The following is a 22,214-nucleotide window of genomic DNA, read 5'->3' as shown; positions in this document are numbered from 1 at the left end:
TGATGCCTGCTCCTTGGACCCGGTCTTTGCTGCCAGTTGGCCACACCATTGGCAGGTGCTGCCCTGGCAGTCTTTGCCGCCTGCCCGCCAACCTGGCACCAGCAGCAGCCCTGACCCGAGGTGATCTGGCTCCATGGAGCCAAGGCTATTCTCCGAGGCCTGTTCCTCACTTTCAGCTCTCTCCTGGGAGCTGCTCTGGCCAGGGATTTTTAGCAGCAACCAAGCCTGCAAGCCCTGCTTGGTCTGGCGTGACTGGGAGGCCGTCCCTCAGCGCCTTTGAACCCTGCTCGCCTTTGAACCCTGCTTGTTCAGTACCTGTAAGTCCTGATTTGCATTTGGGCAGCCCTGCCTAGGCCCTGGGAGAGCTGCTAGCTATTTCATGGGCTTGGGAGCCTAGGCACTTGGTGTGTGCAGTCTGGTGACTGCCTTGTGGTAACCCTGTGGCTGCTTGCCCTGCTGCTACGGACGGGCAGTGGTAACCTCAGCAATCACAGCAAAGAGTTTAGATTTATCCTCATGTCACCAGGGAGCCATGGAAAGGTTTAAGCAGAGGACAGACATCAGATTTGCTTAGAAAGAGACCTGGAACTCATGTTGGGTGTGGTGAGGGAGTGTGTCTCTCCTCGTTATCCATCTTGCCTGGCAAGTGCTTTGGATTGTGGGGTGACCAGACCTGCCCCTAGACACCCAGATGTGCTTGTGATGTGACGTCAGTCACTCCCCAGACCTGCTGGCTCCTCGCAAGGTCAGACTGTGCTGCTGGTGGCCTTGGTGTGGCCTGAAGCTACCCGGCCTGTGCCTGGCCTTGGTGTCTGCTTGGGGCCTGTGATGATCTTTACTGTGAGCCTCTTTAGGCACCTAGGGCTTGGAACAGCTCTTGTGTGCAGGCCCGGAGCCGCCCGCTCTTCTGCCCTGCCCAAATGTCAGCTGGGAGCAGCTAGCCCACGATCTCCTTCAGCTGACCCACTTCAGTGGTTGGGAAGAAGGAAGCCCCTGTGGAGGACTCTGGGTGCTCTGGGGGAAGAGTGGGTTTGCTCAGGCTTGGGGAAGACAGTGGAGACACACACTGACATTCTGGTCTTGCCTCTGCCACTCACTAATGTGCCACGTTGGGCAAGGGATTTAGCTTCTAAGCCTCAGTGACCTTCCCTACGAAATGAGGCTGCTGGGGCCTGCCTCATAGCATTGTCGGGGGAGGCAGTGAGATAATGCCTGTCAGACATCCAGCTTGGCTTCTGGCACGTGGCAGACACACCATACACGCTACAGTCGTTCTCTGGTCCTGGGGTGGAGTCGCGGTGGTGAGCCAAAGGACCTACCTCAATTGCCCTTCTGTGGCAACTGGCGCTTCCCTGTGGGCCAGGACTAAGGTGCTGACTCTGTCTCATGATTCTTCTGGGTGCTGCAGGGAGAGGGCACTTCCTGCACGGGGCTCTCTGCCCTCCAGAGGGGTGGGAGTGGATGAGGAGCACACCTGGTGTTTTAGGGGCTAGGGTTGGAGCTCAGGGTCCCCAGTGATGTCCACACCCTCTCGCCTCCGTTGCTTTGAACCTGCTGTGATGGGGTGTTCAGCTACATGCTGCTGAGGTCTGGAGCTTTCTGCTCCGTTGCTGGGCTGGGCTGGCCGACCTGGAAAAGCTTCTGCCTGCAGGAAGGGGCCCTTGGCACAGCCATCTCTGGGACCCACTCTGGCAGCAGCAGAAGACTGCTCACCAGATTAGGTGGAGGCCACTGGCTGGCAACCCACTAAGGGGGTAGGGGAGTGGGTAAGAAAGCCAGGGCCCCTCAGGGGATGGGAGTCCCGGCCCCTCCTTGTCCTTGTGTCTGCTTCCGTGACCACCTCTTACTCTTCCAGTTTCTGTGCCTTTGCTCGTGCAGTTGCTTTTTCCTCAAGCTCCTTTCCCTGACTTCTTCACCTGGTTGAACTCCTGCTCAGTCCAAAAGCCACCTCCTCTGGGAAGCCCTCCCTGGCCTCTTTTGAGCTTGTTCACCCCCTGTGGGCCCTTGTCTCAGGGCACTGCAATCCCAGCCACGTCTCTAGCTCCTTCCCCAGACTGTGGGCCCTTGGCCGCAGGAGTGACCTTCGTTGTCTTGGGGCTTCCTGCTGCAGGTTGGTGCTGGCGTGGGGCTGGGACTTTCCTCCCCTGGCTCAGAACCAGCGTGGGTGCTGATGCTGCTGGACCGTCAGCTGCTGGAGCCCAACCCCTCCCCAGCCCTGTGCCCTGAGGTGCCAGTCTGTGTCAGGAGCAGCCTCACCCGCATACCAGGCAGCTGGGTACAGCCATGGGCTCAGAGGCCGCAATTGAGAGGCAGCTGGCAGCCTGATGGGTTGTGTTGGTAGACCCCTTGGTGGGGGTAGGGGTGGTCATAGCAGCATGAGGAGAGGAGGGAGCTGTGGCCTGACTGGGCTCTGCACTTGGACCTTGCCAGTTTGCCCTGTGGCCATGGCCAAGGGCCTTGCCCTGTCAGGCTCAGTGTCCCCCTCTGTCAGTTGGGGGTGATGATAACCAGAGATCAGGCAGTGAAGTGCTCAGCACAGGGCCAGGCAGGTAGCAGCTCAAAACAGACTAAAGCCTACTGAGGGAGCAGGTGGTGCTGGGGAGAAGGGGGCAACTCAGTGCTCGGGGAGGGGCATGCCTGAGTGCTCTTCGCACGCGAGGTGCCCTCACCTCCCCACCACTTCCTCTCTGAGAGCAACAGGCTCTCCGCAGACGTGGGGAGCAGCACACTGGCGGTTCCCCACCCTCCCCTCCCAGTCTGCTACCTGCTGTGTGTGAGGCCCAGTGTGGGCCCTGGGGACACAGAACTCCCTTCAGTGGGGGAGGCCTATGAATTGAATCTTCCTGCAGTCTTTGGTTCTGTTTATGATCATCGCTGTGGTGGCAGGCCCTGAGGAAGTGAGTAGGGTAAGCCGGGTGGAGGGAGAAGAGCAGCTCAGACCAGAGGAAGAACAGGGGTAGAGTGCTGAGGTAGGGGTGGAGTGGGGTGGCCTGGACCTTATTCCAGGGAGAAATAGTCAGATTTGTGTTTTAGAACCACCTAGGGCAGTGATGGCGTTGACTGCTGAGGCTCCAGGTTGAGAAGGGGAGGTGGCTATCAGCCGAGAGGAGTGGCTTCCCACCTCCGTCTTTATGGAATGACTGAAAACAAAACTCGAGGCATGCTACATGGCAGTGAGCATGAGCAAGCTGCTGCTACTCCCAGCAGCAAGGGTAAGTCTCACAAACATAACGTTGAGTGAAAGAAGCCAGACAAGAGTGTGCTGTATGTCATTTATTCTGTAGTGTTCCCGATACAAACATCGTGACACAAGTCAGACTGGTGTTCTCTTTGTCAAGGAGGAGGTCATGACTGGACGGGGGCTTCTGGGGCCTGGAATGTTGGTGATTCAGAGGTAGATTTCTCACCTTCCATATGGGAGACCCGGGTTCAGGTCAATGTATGTCATACGTAGCACCACCCATCTGTCAGTGGAGACTTGCTGGTTGCTATGATGCAGAGCAGGTTTCAGCAGCGCTTCCAGACTAAGGTGGACTAGGAAGAAAGGCCTGGTGGTCTACTTCTAAAAAATCAGCCAATGAAAAACCCTGTGGATCACAATGGTCCAATCCCCTTATGCATGGGGTTACCATGAGTCGGGGGGCTAACTCCGTGCAGCTGACAACAACAATATTCTCTTTCTTGGGGGATGGCTACATAATACATTCACTCCAAGAATCCGTCAAGCTGTGTACTGATGTGTGCACATCTCAGCCAAAAAGAAGCCTTGAGACTCCTGACACCTTTGGGTGGTGCCTGGGAGCCAGAGTCTTTCAGACAAAAATGTGGAACCTTCTAGAGCAGCTGGAAGCCGGGAAGATCCTCAGGTCTTCTCCTGAGCCATCCTGACCTTATAAGCATAGCCTCTTTTTACAAGGCAATAACTCATCTTGGCTTCTGGCTGAGACTGCTAGGCTGTGGGGCTTAGTGATTCAGAAGGAGAGTTCCTGAGGCTGCCAGACCATGAGATGTCTCTGAGCCTTGATTTCCTCATCTGTGAAATAGGGTAATAAGCTCTTTCTTGGTGCTTGGAGTAAATGAGTTAAACTCGTTTTATACCCAGCAAGCCCCTGGCATAAGTGAGTGCTTAGTAGAGGCTGGAAGTGATTGGTATTAATCCAGGGCAATTATTGGAGGGGACCCAGGAGTGGGAGGAGAGAAGAAAGGCCCATGTTTCTTCTTCTCTCCCTTTAATCGTTTTTCTTCTCTCTTCCCTTGTTCAGTCATTCAGCAAACATTTGTGACTAGAGCCACGATACTGCCCTGGGCCCAGCAAAGCCCAAGACGGTCATGGGGCCTGCTTTCAGTGCCCGTAGGTAGGGGAGACCATTAGACTCATCCATCTCGCAGAGAATTGCTGTGAGTACAGCAGGGCAAGGAAGGCATTGGCCTCCTGCCTGCTCTGGCCCTGAACTCTCCTTGGTGACTGGCCCTTGCTCTCCCTGAATGACAAAAGAAGTGGCCCTGGGCTCCAGAACTTCCTAAGGGTTACAGCTGGGACCTGAGTGAGGATGAGCATGCACAGTTTGGATGCAGGCGTGTTAGGGTGTCTTTCTGTGCCCCATGCAGGCCTGGCTCATAGTAAGTGCTCAGAAAATGTGTGTGGAGTAAGTGGGAGGCAGAGGCAGTGATTCCTCAGAGGAATTAGGTGTCTCAGGAGGAGGGAAAGATAGTGAGTCAGGGCCTCATGGTCCGTCCTGACCCTGAGCCTTTCCTCCTGTGGTTGGAATCTTGGGCATTCACTGAAGACGGCCAGAAAAACAGGTCTGAGCCTGCACCAGGCCTGTGAGGAGATGTGACTCTGGCAGAGTGCTCCCTGCTTATCACCTGATAACCTCAAAAGACCAGGGAGCCTCAAGGAATGCTGTGTGGATCAGCGGGAACACCTGGGCGGCAGCTCCAGCGATGACTCCTGACCCCTTGGATTCTGTAGAGATCAAGAGGATGCAGTCCACCCACGGCTGGGAGGCCCCTTCCCTGGAGGCAGAGATGTCAGTGCAAGGAGGCTTAGGCACAGCCCTAGTTAGGCACAGGGGTGTGACGAGCACTAGTCATCAGATACTTACTGAGCACCTACTGTGCCAGGTGCCCTCCTTGGGACTGGGTATGCAGCAGTAAGTGAGACAAGGCCCTACCTCCAGGCCCTGCATTCTCTGGGGGATGGGAGACTCATTCCATTTCACTATACCTCAGACTGAGGCCCCAAGAGGAGGTAATTTGTCCAGTCTGCAGGAACGGGTAGAGGTGCTCTCAGGATGGTATGGATGGACACTAGGGACTTAGAGGACAGGGACACCTCCATAACCCAAGTCTAGCCATTTGAGGAGCCAGGTCCCAGGGATTGGGCTCGTTCCCACCTCTCTTCCCTTCCTCCTCTGGCAGATCAAACACCACCCGGGCGTGAGTCAGCCAGGAGCAGCCTGGGCACACCTGAGCCACCTGCCTGCCTACCACCCTGGGCATCCCTGCCAGAGTGTCCTGGACAGGTTCAAGGCCTGTGGAAATGTCCTGATCCATGGTCCTGGGTGGGGGGCTGGGTTAGGGGCTTTGCGAACCTGGCTTGCTGCTGGACCATCCATATTGGAGGGACACTCAGGTCGCTCTCCAGTGATTCCTGAGCATCTAGTCCGTGTCCTCCATTCAGTGTAATTGAGTGCCCGTCCTGTATGTGCCAGGCCCTCTTCTCTCATTGGGCCCTCACAGCAACCCCTGGAGACATTGAGGCCCAGAGAGGTCAAGTGTCCAGTGGTGGCAGAGCTGGGTTTTCAACCCCAGCCTCTCTGCCTCCTGTGACTTGTGAGTGGGCCTGATGAGAGGCTTGCAGGCTCAAGAAGGGAAATTTCCTGAACAAAGCCAACCCTGAAGCTCTGTGTTCTACAGATGTGGGTCCTGGGAGGGGAAGCTATGACCACAGCCCAGCATGATGCCAACTGTGACTTCTTTCTCTGAATTCCTGGATCTACCAGTCTGACCCAGCCCTGGTATGGGGGCCCAGTTTGGTGCTCTGGGATCAGACAGCCACGGGGTCAAATCACGGCCCTGCCCTTTCTTAGCTGTGAGACCTTGGGCAGGTGATTTCCCCATTCTGTGCCTCAGTTCCCTTGCCTGTGACATGGGGAAAGTAGTATCCACCTCCCAGGATTGGGGTCTGGATTCCCAGAGGTCAAGCTCTCGGCTCAGTGCCTGATTCGTAGTAAATGCTCAGGAGGCGGGAAGCCAATGTTATGAACTTCCACAGTGTCTGCCTTTTGGGAAGCATTTTTCCACTTCTCCCTCTGACCCTAGATTGACCTGGCTTGGTCCCCACCAGCAGCAGGTCCTGATGGGTTTGGCCACGTCTTTCTGGCATTGAGACTTATGGTGAAGAGGCATCCCACAAAGTGAAGGGTCCAGGGTCACCGGTGTGACAAACACCCTGAAGCCACAACCCCCTAAGAATGGCTCAGTGTCTCGGCAGATTTTCTCAGGGATCCTGCAGGGTGGAGTGGGGAGTGGACTCTGAGGTGGGGCATGGGGGATGCAACCACACTCACCTGCCATGTGACCTGCAGCAGGTACCTGGACTCACTGAGTGTCAGTTTCCCCAGCTGTGGGGTAGATGGTGGTCTGCCTGTGGGGAGAGAATGCTTGAGAAGCACCTGGCACAGGGGAGGGTACCTGGGAAACAGGAGCCAAACTGGGCCGTGTTGGGGGGTAGTGGCACCTTCCCGTGGGTGTGTGGGGTTGGGCCAGCGCTTGGTCATAGTCGATGTTTACTTTGTTTTTTTTGTACTTTAGATATAGGTTTACAGAGCAAGTTAGTTTCTCATTAAATGATACATATTGTTTTCATGACATTGGTTGTCAACCCCAGGACATGTCGACACTCTCCTCAACTTTGGGTTCCCCGTTACCAACTTTCCTGTCCCCTCCTGCCTTCTCATCCTTGCCCCTGGGCTCGTGTGCCCATTTAGTCTCGTTTTGTTTTATGGGCCTGTCTAATCTTTGGATGCAGCCAGCGTTTAATTTGGATTTCTTCAATGGCCCGCTCTCCTCTTGGGCTATAAGAGCAAGAGGGAATGACCCACTGGCATCAGCTGAGAACAGCACTCACAGCGTCCCACGGGTGGTAGGGAAGCTCGAGACACCTGCCTCACCTCGCTTTCGGGTGCAGGAGGCATAGCAGAGAGGCTGTGGCCTGTGTCTGTAGAACAGGGATGCTGGCGCCTGCCCTCAGTCGGTTTTGAAGAGCACTGTCTCAGGGTTATCTGGCTGGGGAGCAGCAGAATTTGAACCCAGGTATGTCTGGTTCCAGAACCCTTCCTCCTAACCCTGCTGTTTCCCTACCAAGCGTGAATGACCTAGCCTGCCCCTTTGCCATCTTAGAGTTTCTGAAGCTTCCAGCATGCTGTCCACCAACTCCCTACATCAGCAGGTCACTCACTGATGCCAACCTCTACTCTTAGCCCATCCACCAAACCCAAGCCACCCTCGGGGCTCACGTTGGTAGGAAACTAAGAAGGGGTGTTGGGGCAGCTGGGGTGGCTCCTCTGAGCTCTCCAGTATCGGGAACAGAATGGTTTGTCTTCTAGGAACTTCTTGCTGCCTTATCGTGGGAGGAGGGGCCTGGCCATGCGAGAACTGTAACAAGTTGCTTTCCCTGTGCACAGCCCTGAATTTCTGGCAGGAGCCAGGCACTGCTGGACTGCCACGTTGGCCGTGTTGCCGGGATGGAGGCCCTTCCGACTGGTCCCTGGGGTGGGCCCCTCCCCAGGCGGCCGTACTCTCCTCTTCGGGGAAGCACAGGCAGATGTTGTTGATTTAAATTGTTTCCTTATTAGACTCTCGCCTCTCCCAGCCTGGGCCTGGGCTGGGTTTCATCAGCCAGGAACTTTGGTTGCATCATTGTGCCTGCTCGCTCCTGCAGGAACCTGGCCAAGGACTGAGAGACCAGGCCGTCACAGGGTTCACGTGGCTAAAGAGGTGCAGGCCCCAGGGGCCGCCGTGATGGAATGTGTGTGGCGGGGGGCTCCCACTGTGCTGTCAGCCAGGGGTAGGATGGACTTATGTATCTTTTCTCCTTTTGGAGGGGCGAGGCCTCATTTGTTGAAGCCATGCTCTTTGCAGGGTGCCCAGCTCCCTGCATCCGAATCACCTGAGAGCTTATTCAGAACGTCTAAACCAAGGCCCCAGCAGTGGTTCTCAAGTGGGGGTGATTTGTTCCCCTGGGGGGACCTCTGGCAACGGCTGGAGACATTTTTGATGATCACAACTGGGGTTGTACTACTGGCAGGATGTTGCTAAACACCCTGCAGTGCACAGGGCAGCCACTACGGTGATGACATCAGTGATGCCGAGATTGAGAAACCGTGTCCTGAGTCTGTAGTTCTGGCAGGGACTGGGAATCTGCATTTCTGACAAGCTAGGTTGTTTTTTTTTTCTCCATGTTTGCTCGAATCTGAGAACCCCTGTCCTGCAGCGCCTTGCCACCACCCTCTCTGCTCATGGCTCTGCCACAGATTGAACACCTGCTCCCTGCCGGTCCAGGGCTCCGTGCTAGGCATGTAGTGATGCACAAGACGGATGTACGGACAGAGTACTTGCAGTTGGGAAGGCGAAGTGCTGAGGGTGGATGTGGGCTCATGTGGGAGTTCTGTCGTAAGACTCCATCACAGGGCCTGGGCTGGGCTGGGCTGGGCTGCCCCACTGATTCCACAGTTACCTCCTCTCTGTCTTCCCTGTTCTTGCGATGACTCTGGGGAGAGGTCTTGATCAGTCCATTTAGTCCCTGTCAGCAAGGACCTTGTTGGCCTGACATCCTGGGGGCCATGGGTGGCCTATTGCCAGGAGATAGCTCCCATGGCTCTGGCCCTTGTTGCCTGCATACTGGAATCCCAGGAGCTCCAAGACTATGCGATCTCATTGTACTTAATGGACAGTGACACTGAATCAGGCGTGGGCTAGGTGCTGGGGATGTGACAGTGAGTCAATTTCCAGAAACCATAGAAACTATTGGAGTCCCTGAGGATGGTGGCTCACTTCAGTGTGGCTTGCCATCCTTCACTACCTTCAAGGCCTGTTCAGCAGCCTTCAGGTGCTGAGGACCTGGGGAGACAGCATTTCCCTCCTCTGGGGTCTCCATTTCCTTCCTGTGTTTGAGGGGAGCTGGCATGGGGAAAGGAGTAGGGTGTAGAGGTGAAGGTATAGCCTGGTGCCTGGCCACCTCGGCTCAGCATCCAGCCCTGTTCTGTGACCTTGGGCCTGTCCTGTCCCCTCTGTGGGACTCAGTTCTTCATCTGCAAAATGGGGATGATAATGGCATATACCTCATAGGATTGGAGTAGGATTCAGTTGGTCAAGTACATAAAACATGTGGCCCACAGAACAGCTCAGTGAATGGGAATTGTTCTTATTGTTGATTAATTAAAGACAAACCTGTATGTTTCAGAGCAGGTGCTGGGGTCAGACCAGGGCAAAGGTCCTGCTCTAGGCCAGCTATGTCCTGGGCTCTGGGGAGACAGCGGTAACATCTGCATGGGATCCACAACCATTCAGGGGTCTCCATATGGGGTCCCCGTTGTGGCCAGCTGCCTGCCTTGGTCCCCTGAGAGCAATGGGGCAAACACTAGGCTGCACACCTACTGTATTGGCAGAAATCTTTGCATCCTCTGCCCTCTCCAGCTGAGCAGGGCAGTGGATAAAGGAGCCTGGACACAGGATTGTGGAGTCATCCCAACCACCCCGTGTGATAAGCACCATGTCCTTTTACAGATGAAGGAGTCAAGACTCACTGTGATGGGGCTTCCCCTGGGCCACGGAGGCAGCCCCTGGCCTGCATCGGCCTGATCCCACCACCCTGGTCTTCTCTCACCTCCTCCTGGGAGCCATCTCCTTCTTTCTGGGTCTTCCCGGGGCTGTTCCCACTGCCTGGAACATCCTTCTACCTGAATCATCACCCAACCAACCACCCTTAGTCTCGAGGTCCCACCTCTGACGTCGTTGTCCCCTAAACCTTCTCTGACTCCTGCCCTCAGACTAGATCAGACCCTTGCTCTGCTCAACACTCTTCTGACTCAGTTCTGCTTCTTGAGACTGGTGGCATTTGTCATGAATTTGTTGTGTAATGTCTGTTCCCCACTCAACCGGGGGTTCCTCGAGGGAGGTGTGCTCACGTTGTGTCCCTGTACCCAGCACGGGGCCTGGCGTGGAGCTGGCGCCCACAGTAAGCCTTTGTTGGGTGCATGATAGAGGCCCCAGTCAGGCTTTGACTCCAGGTCCCACACCACTCTGCATGGTCACCAGGGATGGGCCACAGGGTGGTCAGGTCACTCGTCTCGCCTTCCTGGGGCCAGGGGAGTTCTGTGGGCTGAGGATACTAGCCTGGTGGGCGCGCGCCGTTCTATTTCAGGACAGCCCAGAAATAGCTGAATTCTGCTGCTGGGATCTGCGGTGGGTGGAGGGCTCACCCCACCACTATCCCTTGCCCTGCCTCTGGGGTTTAGACGTCTAATTGTATATCTTAAAGCTAAAAATGAAACTCCCCTGAAGCCGCCCTGAAAACCCAGTCTCTTTAATTACCTGTCCCCAGCAGCCTGGATCTGGCAAATTGCACCCTGAAACCCCAGGCTGGGGAGAGCCCGGGTGTTGCTCTTTCTTTCCATGAGGATACCCAGTCCTGCCTGCGGTCCCGCATACCCCACGGGGCAACTCGGCAATGCCTCGGGCAAGTGTAGCCCAAGCCTGAATCAGGTAGATGGAGGTTCAAATCCTTTTTGCTTTTGACCAGCCCTCATAACTTCACACTCTTTTCTTACTTTCCAATTTAAGTTTCAATTATGGGAACAACTTGAGGACAGAAACACAGAGAATGGCACTGGTGACCCCTCACCCCTACCTTAGCCAGGCCTCCCTCCCTCCTCCTAGGCATCGTCTCCTCACGTCAATGTGGAAGTGGAACAAGCTACTCAAGCCCAGACTCCAAGATCCTGGGCCCCCATGGTAAGGCCCTCTGGGCCTTGGCTTTGTCGTTTTTTGTTTTAGTTCTATAGGCCAGTGGTGAGCACATCAGCAGGGGGGCTACTCAGTCTTGGTTTTCTTTCTTTCTTTTTTTTTTTTTATTGTGCTTTAGGTGAAGGTTTACAGAGCAAATTAGCTTCCCATTCAATAGTTTATACACAAATTGTTCCATGACATTGGTTGCAATCCCCGCAATGTGTCAGCACTCTCCCCATTACCACCCTGAGCTCCCCGTTTCCATTCACCCTGTTTTCCTGCCCCTTCCTGCCTTCTCATCTTTGCTTTTGGGCACGTGTTGCCCTTTTGGTCTCATATTGATGGTTGTTCTAAGGAGCACTTTCCTCACGGGTGTTACTGTTTATTTTATAGGCCTGTCTGTTACTTGGCTGAAAGGTGATCTCCAGGAATGGCTTCAGTTCCAAATCAGAAGGGTATCTAAGGGCTATAGTCTCAGGAGTTCCTCCAGTCTCTCTCGGACCAGTAAATCTGGTCTTTTTTATGAATTTGAATTTTGTTCTGCATTTTTTTTTCCCACTCTAGCCGGGACCTTCTACTGTGATCCTGGTCAGAGTGGTCAGTAGTAGTAGCCGGGCACCGCCTAGTTCTTCTGGTCTCAGGCTGGTGAAGGTTGTGGTTCCTGTGGTCCATTAGTCCTTTGGACTAATTGTTTCCTTGAGTCTTTGGTTTTCTTCACTCTTCTTTGCTCCAGATGGAAAGAGACCAATAGTTGTATCTTAGATGGCTGCTTGCAAGCTTTTAAGATGCTACTCACCAAAGTAGGACGTAGGACGTTGTCTTTATGCTATGTTACGCCAATTGACCTAGATGTCCCGTGAGACTATGGTCCTTAGCCATCAAGCCCAGCAACTCAGTCCTGCAAGGTGTTTGGTTATGTCTAGGATGTTTCCATGACTGTGCCCCCTGTGTGCTCTATTATGTAAATGAATATACATGCAGCACTTACAAATATGTATGTAAAAATATCCACAACCAAACCTATATATGCACTTATGTGTACTCCCATACATCCTCTCACACCTTTTCAGCATACATATCTACCTACATATCCACTCATAAATTATTGTTTGTTATTACTGTTGGCGAAGAATATTGAATATACCATAGACTGCTGAAAGAATGAACAAATCTGTCTTGGAAGAAGTACAACCAGAATGCTGCTTAAAAGCAAGGATGGCGAGACTACGTCTCACATACTTTGGACATATTATTAGGAGAGACCAGACCCTGAAGAAGGACATCATACTTGGTAAAGCAGAGGGTCAGCGAAAAAGAGGAATACCCTCAGTGAGATGGATTGACACAGTGGCTGCAACCATGGGCTCAAGCATAATAATTGTGAGGATGGCACAGGACCAAGCAGTGTTTTGTTCTGTTGTACATAGGGTCGCTATGAATTGGAACCGACTTGACGGCCCCTAACAGCAATTACTGTTGTTGCAGGATTGTATGTGTTGTAGTATTTACTGTCGTTGCCTTTTATTCTTGCGTACCTCTCAGTGTCTTCCCTTGCCTTGGTCATGTTGTGCTGACTTCCCCCATATTATGTACTACCTTTCCTTTCACCAAAGTTAACACGTGTCTACTCTCTAGTTAGTGATTTTCCCTCCCTCCCTCTCCCACCCCTGGTAACCATCAAAAAATGTTTCTTTCTGTGTTTAAACCTTTTCTTAGCTATTTATAATAGTGTTCTCAAACAGTATTGTTCTTTTGTGACTGACTTATTTCACTCAGCATAATGTCCTCCAGATTCATCCATGTTGTGAGATTTTCTGTGGATTCATCATTGTTCCTTGTTGTGTAGTATTCCGTTGTGTGTATGTACCAAAGTTTATCTGTTCATCCATTGGTGAACACTTAGGTTGTTTCCATCTTTTTGCTATTGTGAATAATGCTGCAATGAACATGGGTGTGCATATGTCTATTCTTGTCACAGCTCTTATTTCTCTAGGATATATACCTAGCAGAGGGATTGCTGGATCATATGGTATTTCTATTTCTAGCTTTTTAAGGAAGCACCATACTGTTTTCCGTAGTACCAAAACCAAACCAAACCCGTTGCTGTCAAGTCATTTCTGACTCATAGCGACCCTATAGGACAGAGCAGAACTGCCTCTTAGTGTTTCCAAGGAGCACCTGGTGGATTCGAACTGCCGACCTTTTGGTTAGCATCCTAGCTTTTAACCACTACGCCACCAGGGCTGCACGTTTTCCATAGTGGTTGTGCCATTTTACGTTCCTGCCAGCAGTGTATAAGAGTTTCAGTCTCCCCACAACCTCGCCAGCATTCATTGTTTTTCGTTTTGTTGATCAGCGCCATCATTGCTGGGTGAGATGGTATCTTATTGTAGTTTTGATTTGCATCTCTCTACTGGCTGGTGGTGCAGTGGTTAAAGAGCTTGACTGCTAACCCAGAGGTCAGCAGTTCAGATCCACCTTGCTCCTTAGAAACCCTAACGGGCAGTTCTACTCTGTCCTATAGGGTAGCTACGAGTCGGAATCAACTCGATGGCAACAGATTTGGTTTCATTTTGGAATGGCTATTTGGAGCCCTGATGGCGAAGTGATTAAGAGTTCAGGCTGCTAATCAAAAGTGTCGGCAGTTCAAATCCACTCGCTGCTCCTTGGAAACCCTATGGGGCAGTTCTACTCTGTCCTATAGTGTCGCTATGAGCCGGAATGGACTCGATGGCAAACAGCAACAGCAACAACAATGGCTAATGATCACAAGCATCTCTTCATATGTTAGTTAGCTGCCTGAATGCCCTCTTTGGTGAAGTGTCTGTTCATGTCCTTTGCCCATTTTTTAACTGGGCTGTCTTTTTGTTGTTGAGGTGTTGAAGTTTTCTATACATTTTAGAGATTAGACTCTTGTCGGATATGTCATAGCCAAAAAAGTTTTTCCCAGTCTGCAGGTTCTTTTTTTTTACTCTTTTAATAAAGTGTTTTGATGAGCATAAGTGTTTAATTTTTAAGAAACCCAGTTATCCTAGTTTATCTTCTGCCGTTTGTGCATTTTTAGCTATGTTTGGTATTCTATTTATGTCATGTATTAGGACCCCTAACGTTGCCCTGGGGCCTTGGTGGTGCAGTGGTTAAGAGAGCAGCTGCTAACCAAAAGGTCCGCAGTTCTAATCTACCAGCTGCTTTTTGGAAACCCTATGGGGCAGTTCTACTCTGCCCTATATAGGGTCGCTATGAGTTGGAATTGACTCGGCAACAACAGATTTGGGTTTGCTTTTTTTTGGTTTAACATTGTCTCTATTTTTTCTTCCATGGTCTTTATAGTCTTAAGTTTTACGTTTAGGTCTTTGGTCTTTGATCTGTTTTGAGTTGGCTTTTGTGTATGGTGTGAGGTATGGCTGTTGTTTCATTTTTATGCAAATGGATGTCCAGTTTTGCCAGTACCATTTGTTAAAGAGACTCTCTCTTCCTATTTAATGAACTTCAGCCGTTTGTCAAGATCAGCTGTCCATAGATAGATGAATTTACTTCTGGGTTCTCAGTTCTATTCCATTAGTCTGTGTGTCTGTCGTTGTACCAGTACAGGCTGTTTTGACTACCAAAGCCGTATAGTAGGTTCTGAGATTGGGAAGTGTGAGGCCTCCTACTTTGTTCTTCTTCAGTAATGCTTTGCTTATCCACGGTGTTTTCTTAATAAACATTTTATTTGTAATTTTTCTTCATAGCTGCTTATTTGCTTTAACTTTTCACACACTCCCTCTTTCCGAGACTAGAGGCAGCTTTCTGCCTTTTCCCTGTCACTGGAGGACATGTGCTGGGGGCTCTCAGTTTTCAGGATTCTAGACACTCTTCAGGGTCTTGCAGTGCTGTTGTGGGCCTCTGCTATTCCCAGGAGTTACTCCCCAGAGACTTTTTGGCCTCTGACTTGATTGAAACTTTAAGGACTCCTAAATGAGTTTTTTCCCCCCAGACCTGCTTTTAAAAAAAGTTAAACTGATACTTGTCACTTCTAAAAAGAATACACAATACCCCGTCCCCCTCCACATCCTTCTTCTTTCTTTCGCCTTCCCTGCCCATCTCTAATCTCTGGAAGTCCAGTGGCCAGAGGTGGCCCTGGTGACTTAGCAAGGTGAGGTGAACACCTCCAGTTTTTTTCTGTGCGCACAGACATTACATAGTGGATTTTTTTTTCTTTTTTAGTGAGGTTGTATTGTAGATACTTTTCTGCATCTTGCTTTTCCTGCAGGTGAGATGGAGCCATCTTTCTCTATCGGTGAGCACAGGCACCCCTGCACCTCCGGTTTTTCCTGGAACCTGCCAGCCTGATGCTGACTTGAGCAGACCCGTGTTGTTGCGCATTTGGATTGTCCCCATTCTTCACGACTGTAAACACGGCAGCAGCTGCTCACTCCTGTACATGTGGACACCAGCGATTGCCAGCACTCTGCAAGGCCCCTTCCTTCTGAGAAGTCTTTGTAAATTTGAGGCCAAGATTTCCTCCCCAGTGTCACTTCCCACCATTCCCCCTTGCTCACTCTGCTCCAGCCACACTGGCCTCCTTGCTCTTTCTTAAACATGTTAGGCACATTCCCACCTCAGGGCCTTTGCACTTGCCGGGGCTGCTCTTCCCCCAAGTATCTGCATAACTCCCTCTCTTACCCCCTCAGCTCTTTGCTCAGATCGCACTTTGCCATTAAGACCTTCCCTGGCCATCTTAACCTCATGCCCTTACTTCCTTTTCCCCCATAGCACCATCTGACCCACCACCAGAGTTTAAGCTTCTTGAGGACAGGAATTTCTGTCTGCTTTGTTCCTGCTTATGTCCCTGGCACATACCTGTTGCCATCGAGTTGATTCCGACTCATGGTGACCCTGTAGGACGGAGAACTGCCCCATAGAGTTTTCAAGGCTGTAAATCTTTACGGAAGCAGGCTGCCATATCTTTCTCCTGAGGAGTGGCTGGTGGGTTTGAACCATTGACATTCTGATTTATAGCCGATCGCTTAACCACTGCACCACCAGGGCTCCTTCCTGGCGTGTTGTTGCTGTTGTTGTTCGGTGCTGTCAAGTCGATTGAGACTCCTAGTGACCCTATAGGACAGAGGAGAACTGCCCCATAGGGTTTCCAAGGAGCAACTGGTGGATTCGAACTGGTGACCTTTTTGATTAGCAGCCGAGCTCTTAACCACTATGCCACCAGGGCTCCTGGCACATAGTAGGTACTTAATAAAAGAGTTTTGTGTTAATCAAGTCTTAAGATTTACTCAAACAGGTTTCAAGTGACCTGACTAGCGCCTAGCTCCATCTTCATTCCTGTGGGTGGAGGGAGGGAGGTTCATTTCTATGATCACATCCCCACCCCTGAGCCTGTGATCATCTCCCCTCTTACCCCTTCTATGTGCCTGGGAGCCCATACCACCCAACTGGGGGTACCCAGTGCCCTCCCGCCAGAGGGGCCCTCAGTGTAGATGGGGAGGCTTTGTGGGCCCTGGAGACAGCTGCAGGGCTAAGTCCTGCTGGGATCTCTCGGACTTTGTCATTCAGGGCTGGTCTGGAGCCCTGCCTCTGCTGCTCGCAGCTCTAAGGCTTAGGGTGAGTTTGGTAACCTTGCTGAACCCCCTTTTCTCATCCAGAAAGTGGACTATGATAACACATTTAAACATTGTTGGAGAATTCCAGGTGGCACACAGTAGGCCCCTCAGGAAATGGCCCCTGCTGTGGTGTTTATTTTACCCTTGCTGTGACTCCTAGGGGTGAGGTGAGGCGAGGCTGTTAGCTTCTTCCTGTGGGAGTGATGGCATTTAGTAAGTGTGTGTTTAGAGCCCTATGGAAACAGGAGGGAGGCCCAGCTCAGATCCTGTGAGTCCTGCCCAGGTTCACCTTCCTTCCCTCAGAGAGGAGGAAGAGGCCTGTTACCTGAGCTTGGGAGGGCCAGCAGAAGCCACGAGCGGCCTGCGAGCTTCCTGGACAGGCGTTCCCACGGCTGACTCTCAAAAGGGAAGGGAGAAAAACCCACAATTCGATATATCCGCTTTTGTTCCCAGACACTAATCCTAATTCCTCTGGGTGTTTCAGCATGCCCAGCACAGCAAGCTTCCTCCTCAGGTCTCCAGCAGCTGCTTCCAACTCCTGAGCAGGGTTGGAGGAGAGGGTCTGAGAGTACGTAAGGGAGACATGGCTACCCTGTAGCCCTTTCCCGCTTTCAGGCTTGGGCCCTTGGCTGTTTGGGAAGCGTTTCTGGTCTCTCAGCCCTCTACCTGCCTCCTCTGAGGCTGCTCTCGACCTCTGCCCAAAGCCAGAATCCATGATGACAAGACAGAGCCACTGTCAGAATAAGATCCAAAGTCCTCAAACATGGCCCTCGAGGTCTGATGTGACCTGACCCCATGCTCTCTTGCCAGCCTCACCCCTCCTCTCCTCCTCCACCCCTCTCCCCATCAGCCACTGGCCTCTGTGCTGTTTTCCATTTACCAAGCACGTTTGTACCTCAGGGCCTTTGCACCTGCTGTTACCGCCTCCGAACAGCTCTTACCCCAGGTCTTTGCACAGCTTACGTCTTCACTTCATTCCATGCCTTGATCAGATTGTACTGCCTTAGGGGCTCTCCCTGTCTACCACCTAAAGTAGCAGCCCTATCTCCTGATCTCTGCCCACCCCTCCTGACCTGCTTTCCCTGCTCTGTTTTCTCCATTTTTCTCTATCACCATCTGACCTACCATGCTTTTTTTTTTTTTTTTGGTAACAGCTTTATTGAGATAAAATTCATATACTGTATAGGTCACCAATTTAAAGTGTACAGTTCAGTGGGTTTTAGTATAGAGTTGTGCAACCATTACCACAATTTTAGAATATTTTCATCACCCCAGAAAGAACGCTTGTACCCATTAGCAGTCACTCTCAATTCCCTCCTAATCCCCTCTCACAACTCCAGGCTGCTGGCAAATACTAATCTACCTTCTATCTCTATGGATTTGCCTATTCTGGATATTTCATGTAAATGGAATCATGCAGTATATGATTTTTTGTGTCTGGCTTCTTTCACTTAGCACAGTGTTTTCAAGGTTTATCATCTGTGTTGTAGCATATGTCAGTACTTCATTTCTTTTTATTGCCAAGTAATATTATATGGATATACTACATTTTGTTTATCCATTCATAAGTTGGTAGACATTGAGTTGTTTTCCACTTTTTTTGCTATTATAAATAATGGCTATGTTTTTATTTTTCTTGGGTAGATACCTAGGAGTGGAATCGCTTGGTCATATAGTAACTCTATGTTTAATCTGTTAAGTAACTGCCAAACTGTTTTCCAAAGCAGCTACATCATTTTGCATTCCTACCAGCAGCGTATGAGGGTTCTAATTTCTCTACATCCTCACCAACACTTATTACCTCTTTTGATTGTAGCCGTACTAGTGGGTGTGAAGTGGTATCTCATTGTAGTTTTGATTTGCATTCCCTGGTGATTAATGATGTTGAACATCTTTTCATGTGCTTACTGGCTATTTATATATCTTCTCTGGAGAAATGTCTATTCAAGTCCTTTGCCCATTTTTTTTTTAATTGGGTTATTTGTCTTTTATCATTGAGTTGTAAGAGTTCTGTATACATTCTAGATATATAAGTCTCTTGTCATAGATGTGATTTGCAGATATTTTCATTCTGTGAATTGTCTTTTCACTTTCTTTATGGTGTCCTTTTAAGCACAAAAGTTTTTAATTTGATGAAGTTCAAATTTTTCTCTTGTCTTTGTGCTTTTGGTGTCCTTAGTAACTGTTGCCTAATCCAAGGTCACAAAGAATTATCCCTATGTTTTCTTACATTTAGGTCTGTGATCCATTTTGAGTTAATTTTTGTATATGGTATGAGGTAAGAATCCCACTTTATTCTTTTTCATGTGAATATCCAGTTGTCTCAGCACTATTTATTGAAAAGACTGTTCTTTCCCCCATGGAGTTACTTTAGCATTCTTCTTAAAAATCAGTTGACCATAAATGTGAGGGTTTATTTCTGGACTGTCAGTTCTGTTCCATTCTCTGTATCTATCCTTATGCCAGAATGATACTGCTTCAGTTATTGTAAGTTCACAGTAAGTTTTGAATCAAGAAGTGTGAATTTTTTAACTTTGCTCTTTTTTTCAAGATTGCTATGGCTATTCTAGTGCCTTGAATTTCCATATGAATTTTAGGATCAGTTTGTCAATTTCTGCAAAGAAAGAAGCCAGCTGGGATTCTGATAGAGATTACATTGAAACTGTATATCAATTTGGGAATATTGTTATCTTAACAATATTAAGTCTTCTCATTCATGAACATGGGATGTCTTTCCATTTATTTAAATCGTCTTTAATTTCTTTCAACATGGTTTATAGGTTTCAGTGTATAAATTTTGTACCACTTTTGTTAAATTCATCCCTACTTATTTTATCCTTTCTCATGCTATCATAAATGGAAGTGTTTTCTTAATTTCATTTTGGATTGTTCACTGCTAGTTTATAGAAATACAATTGCTATTTGTATATTAATCTTTTATCCTGCAAACAGGCTGAAGTCATTTATTAGTTCTATTATTTTTTTAGTGGATTTCTTAGGATTTTCTACATACAAGATCATGTCATCAGTGAATAAAGATAGTTTTACTTCTTCCTTTCCACTACCATGTATTTTTCTGCTTTGTTTGATCCTCATCTTTATCCTCCTACCAGAATGTAAGCTGCTCACTGCTGTGTTCCCAGTGCGTAGAACATGGCTGGGTACACAGATGTTGCTCAGTTTTTTGAATGAATGAGTGAAGCTTGCATGACTAAGGTCAGGTGACACCCCCTACCCCAGGGCTTCTACTCCTCTTGTGGCACCTGCTGCCCGAGAGTATCCACCCATACCTGCTGCCAGGTGAGTCAGGTACTCTTCCTTCCTCCCCCTTATCTCTGGTCCTGACCTTTTTTGCTCCTGCCCAGTCTTGGGGTTACAGGAATTTGCTGGAGTGCACCCTCCTAAAGAGGTTGGCGCATTCTGGTGACTGAGTCCCCCTATACCCCAGCATCTTTATCAGATGAAACATGTCTCACAGCAGCCTTTCTCACAAGGCCAGGCATTTTGTGGGGCTCAACTTCCCTGGGCGCTCTCAGGGCCCACGAGGGAGTCGGTGGCTTGCCCATTTTACAGATGAGAACAAAGAGAGGTCAAGCTCCAGAGTGAGTATGAAGGCTGTAAGCCCAGATCTGCCTGACCCAAGTCCCAGTGTCCCTCATGGCCCTTTCTGGTACACAAGATAAGCCTTGGTCCCATCCTTAAAACCTCGTGGAAACAGGAGAGGGTTGACAGGAGGGGGTTCCTCACAGAAGACTAGTCTTAGGGCTTTTATCAGCCAAGGAGACATTCCCCAATAGAATGGAGAGTACATCTGCCCCTCACTCATGCTGTTTCCTCTGCCTGGAACTGTCTTGACCTGGCAACTGCCCACTCTTCGTTTGGGTCTGAGCTTGAGTGTCCCCTCCCTGCAGCTATCACTGCCCTTGACTCAGCTCTTCCCCCTACCCTCTCCTGGTGACACTGAGTCTTCACTGGGGGTAATTGTAAAATGTTAGTCTGTGAATGAAGTGTACTGCAGTAGCCCATTGCCTAGCACATACCTGGCACTCATATAGATGAGTGGGAGTATGCATGGCAGGGCACTGCTGGCTCTGAACACCTATAGCTTCTGTGCCAGGCTCCGGGCTCTTTGAGGCCTGGGAACCAGGGCAGTGGCTGAGTGCTCAGGCTCTGATGTTGGAAAGTTCAGGGTTCAAATCCTGCTTTGTCACTTACTAGAGGTGTGATCTCTGGAGGGTGGCTTTCTGTTGGCGTGTCAGTGCCCTCAGCTGTAGAAGGAGGTGGAACAGAGCTACCTTACGAAGTTGCTGTGAGAAGCAAACAAGCCGATGTTCAGGAGATGCTTGGCTTGTGGCCCTCCACTCTCATTCCCTAGTCTGACAGTTAACCCATGCCCCTCAGGTCACTTAGGGTGTGGAGAGGTTATTTTCTCTGGAAACTAGAGATAATGTCTCTCATGCTACCCCTCTCTTCCCTGAGCATCGGTTCTGCCAGGCGGGTTGCGGGAGGCTGAGTGCTGTGCGCGGCATAGAGCCCATCTCTGCCGCGTGCTGCCACCACCCCCAGATCCTGCCAAGGCCCCCACAGAAGCTGGGAGAAGCTTGGACGAACTGCTCCCACTGGTTCCCACCCACTCCGAGGGCACGAAGCACCTCCCTGTTAAAGGGGTGCTGATTTATTCAGCTCGGTCATGCTCCCTAGCCCCAGGAGGAATGTTGGGGACTGAAAGGCCAGGCCCCCATTTAGTGTCAGGGAAGCCGAGAGCCCTGAATTGGTGTCTCAGCTCTGGTGTGGCACCTAGAGCCAGGCTGCTTGAGTTCAAATCCCTGTTCTGCCTCTCACCAGTGGTGTACCTTGGGGGAGAGTCTTAGCCCTCAGAGTTTCTGGTTTCCTTGAATGAGGAATCGAATTACGACAGTAGCTGCCCCTGGGAGTTGTTGGAAGGGTTCCGTGTGATCATGTATCTCTAGCAATTGGAGCAGTCATCAATGACTGCCAGCTTTTGTAAAATGCTTTGAACACTGTCCAGCATATGGTAAGCACCATATTAGTGTTAGCAGCTATTATTATTATTGCCATTGTTGTTATTACTGGTGAAGAAGGGGGCTCTGGAGTCAGGCAGAACTGGGCTGTTTGCTTAGCCTCAGTAGCCTAATCTATAAAGTGGGCTAACAGTAGTCCTTCCTGGGAAGACAGTTGGGAGGGACACAGTAGATGGCCCGCAGGAGCTTGGCTAGTAGGAGGTAATGGCAACAGTGAAGGAGTTGCCCAAGGCCGCAGAGCAAGGTGTTGGGGAAGGCAGCGCCCGGGCAAAGGAGGGTTCTGCTGACCAGGCCCAGAGTGCACAGACAGCTTGTTGGTTCTCTGAGGAAGGGGTCAGCTGCTCTCAGCATGACTTCACCCTTCCTTGTGTTTTTACACTTTAACAATTTCACTAGCACATTCTTATTGTGAAAATTAAGTCACTTTGTGATACAAAGTGAGACGTGAGAGCCCCCCTCCCCTTCACTCCCTCTGGCACTAGGCCCTTCACCCACCCCCCCATCCTCAGAGGTGAGCCCTGTCGCTGATGTGGGGTCCCTTTGGCAGCGTTGGACCTGCGTGCCC

General features: G+C 50.5%; 1 protein-coding gene across 1 annotated transcript in view; it reads left to right on the top strand.

Annotated features, from left to right (window-relative positions):
• The window catches only part of EEIG1 (estrogen-induced osteoclastogenesis regulator 1), a 43,422-nt gene that overhangs the window by 9,591 nt on the left and 11,617 nt on the right, over nucleotides 1-22,214 (top strand). The gene's annotated exons all lie outside the window — the stretch shown is intronic.

Source organism: Trichechus manatus, unplaced genomic scaffold (genome assembly GCF_000243295.1).
Source record: "Trichechus manatus latirostris isolate Lorelei unplaced genomic scaffold, TriManLat1.0 scaffold00038, whole genome shotgun sequence".
Classification (NCBI taxonomy): domain Eukaryota; kingdom Metazoa; phylum Chordata; class Mammalia; order Sirenia; family Trichechidae; genus Trichechus; species Trichechus manatus.
Note: the sequence above shows the minus strand (reverse complement) of the source record. Positions and strands in the feature narration are given on the sequence as shown.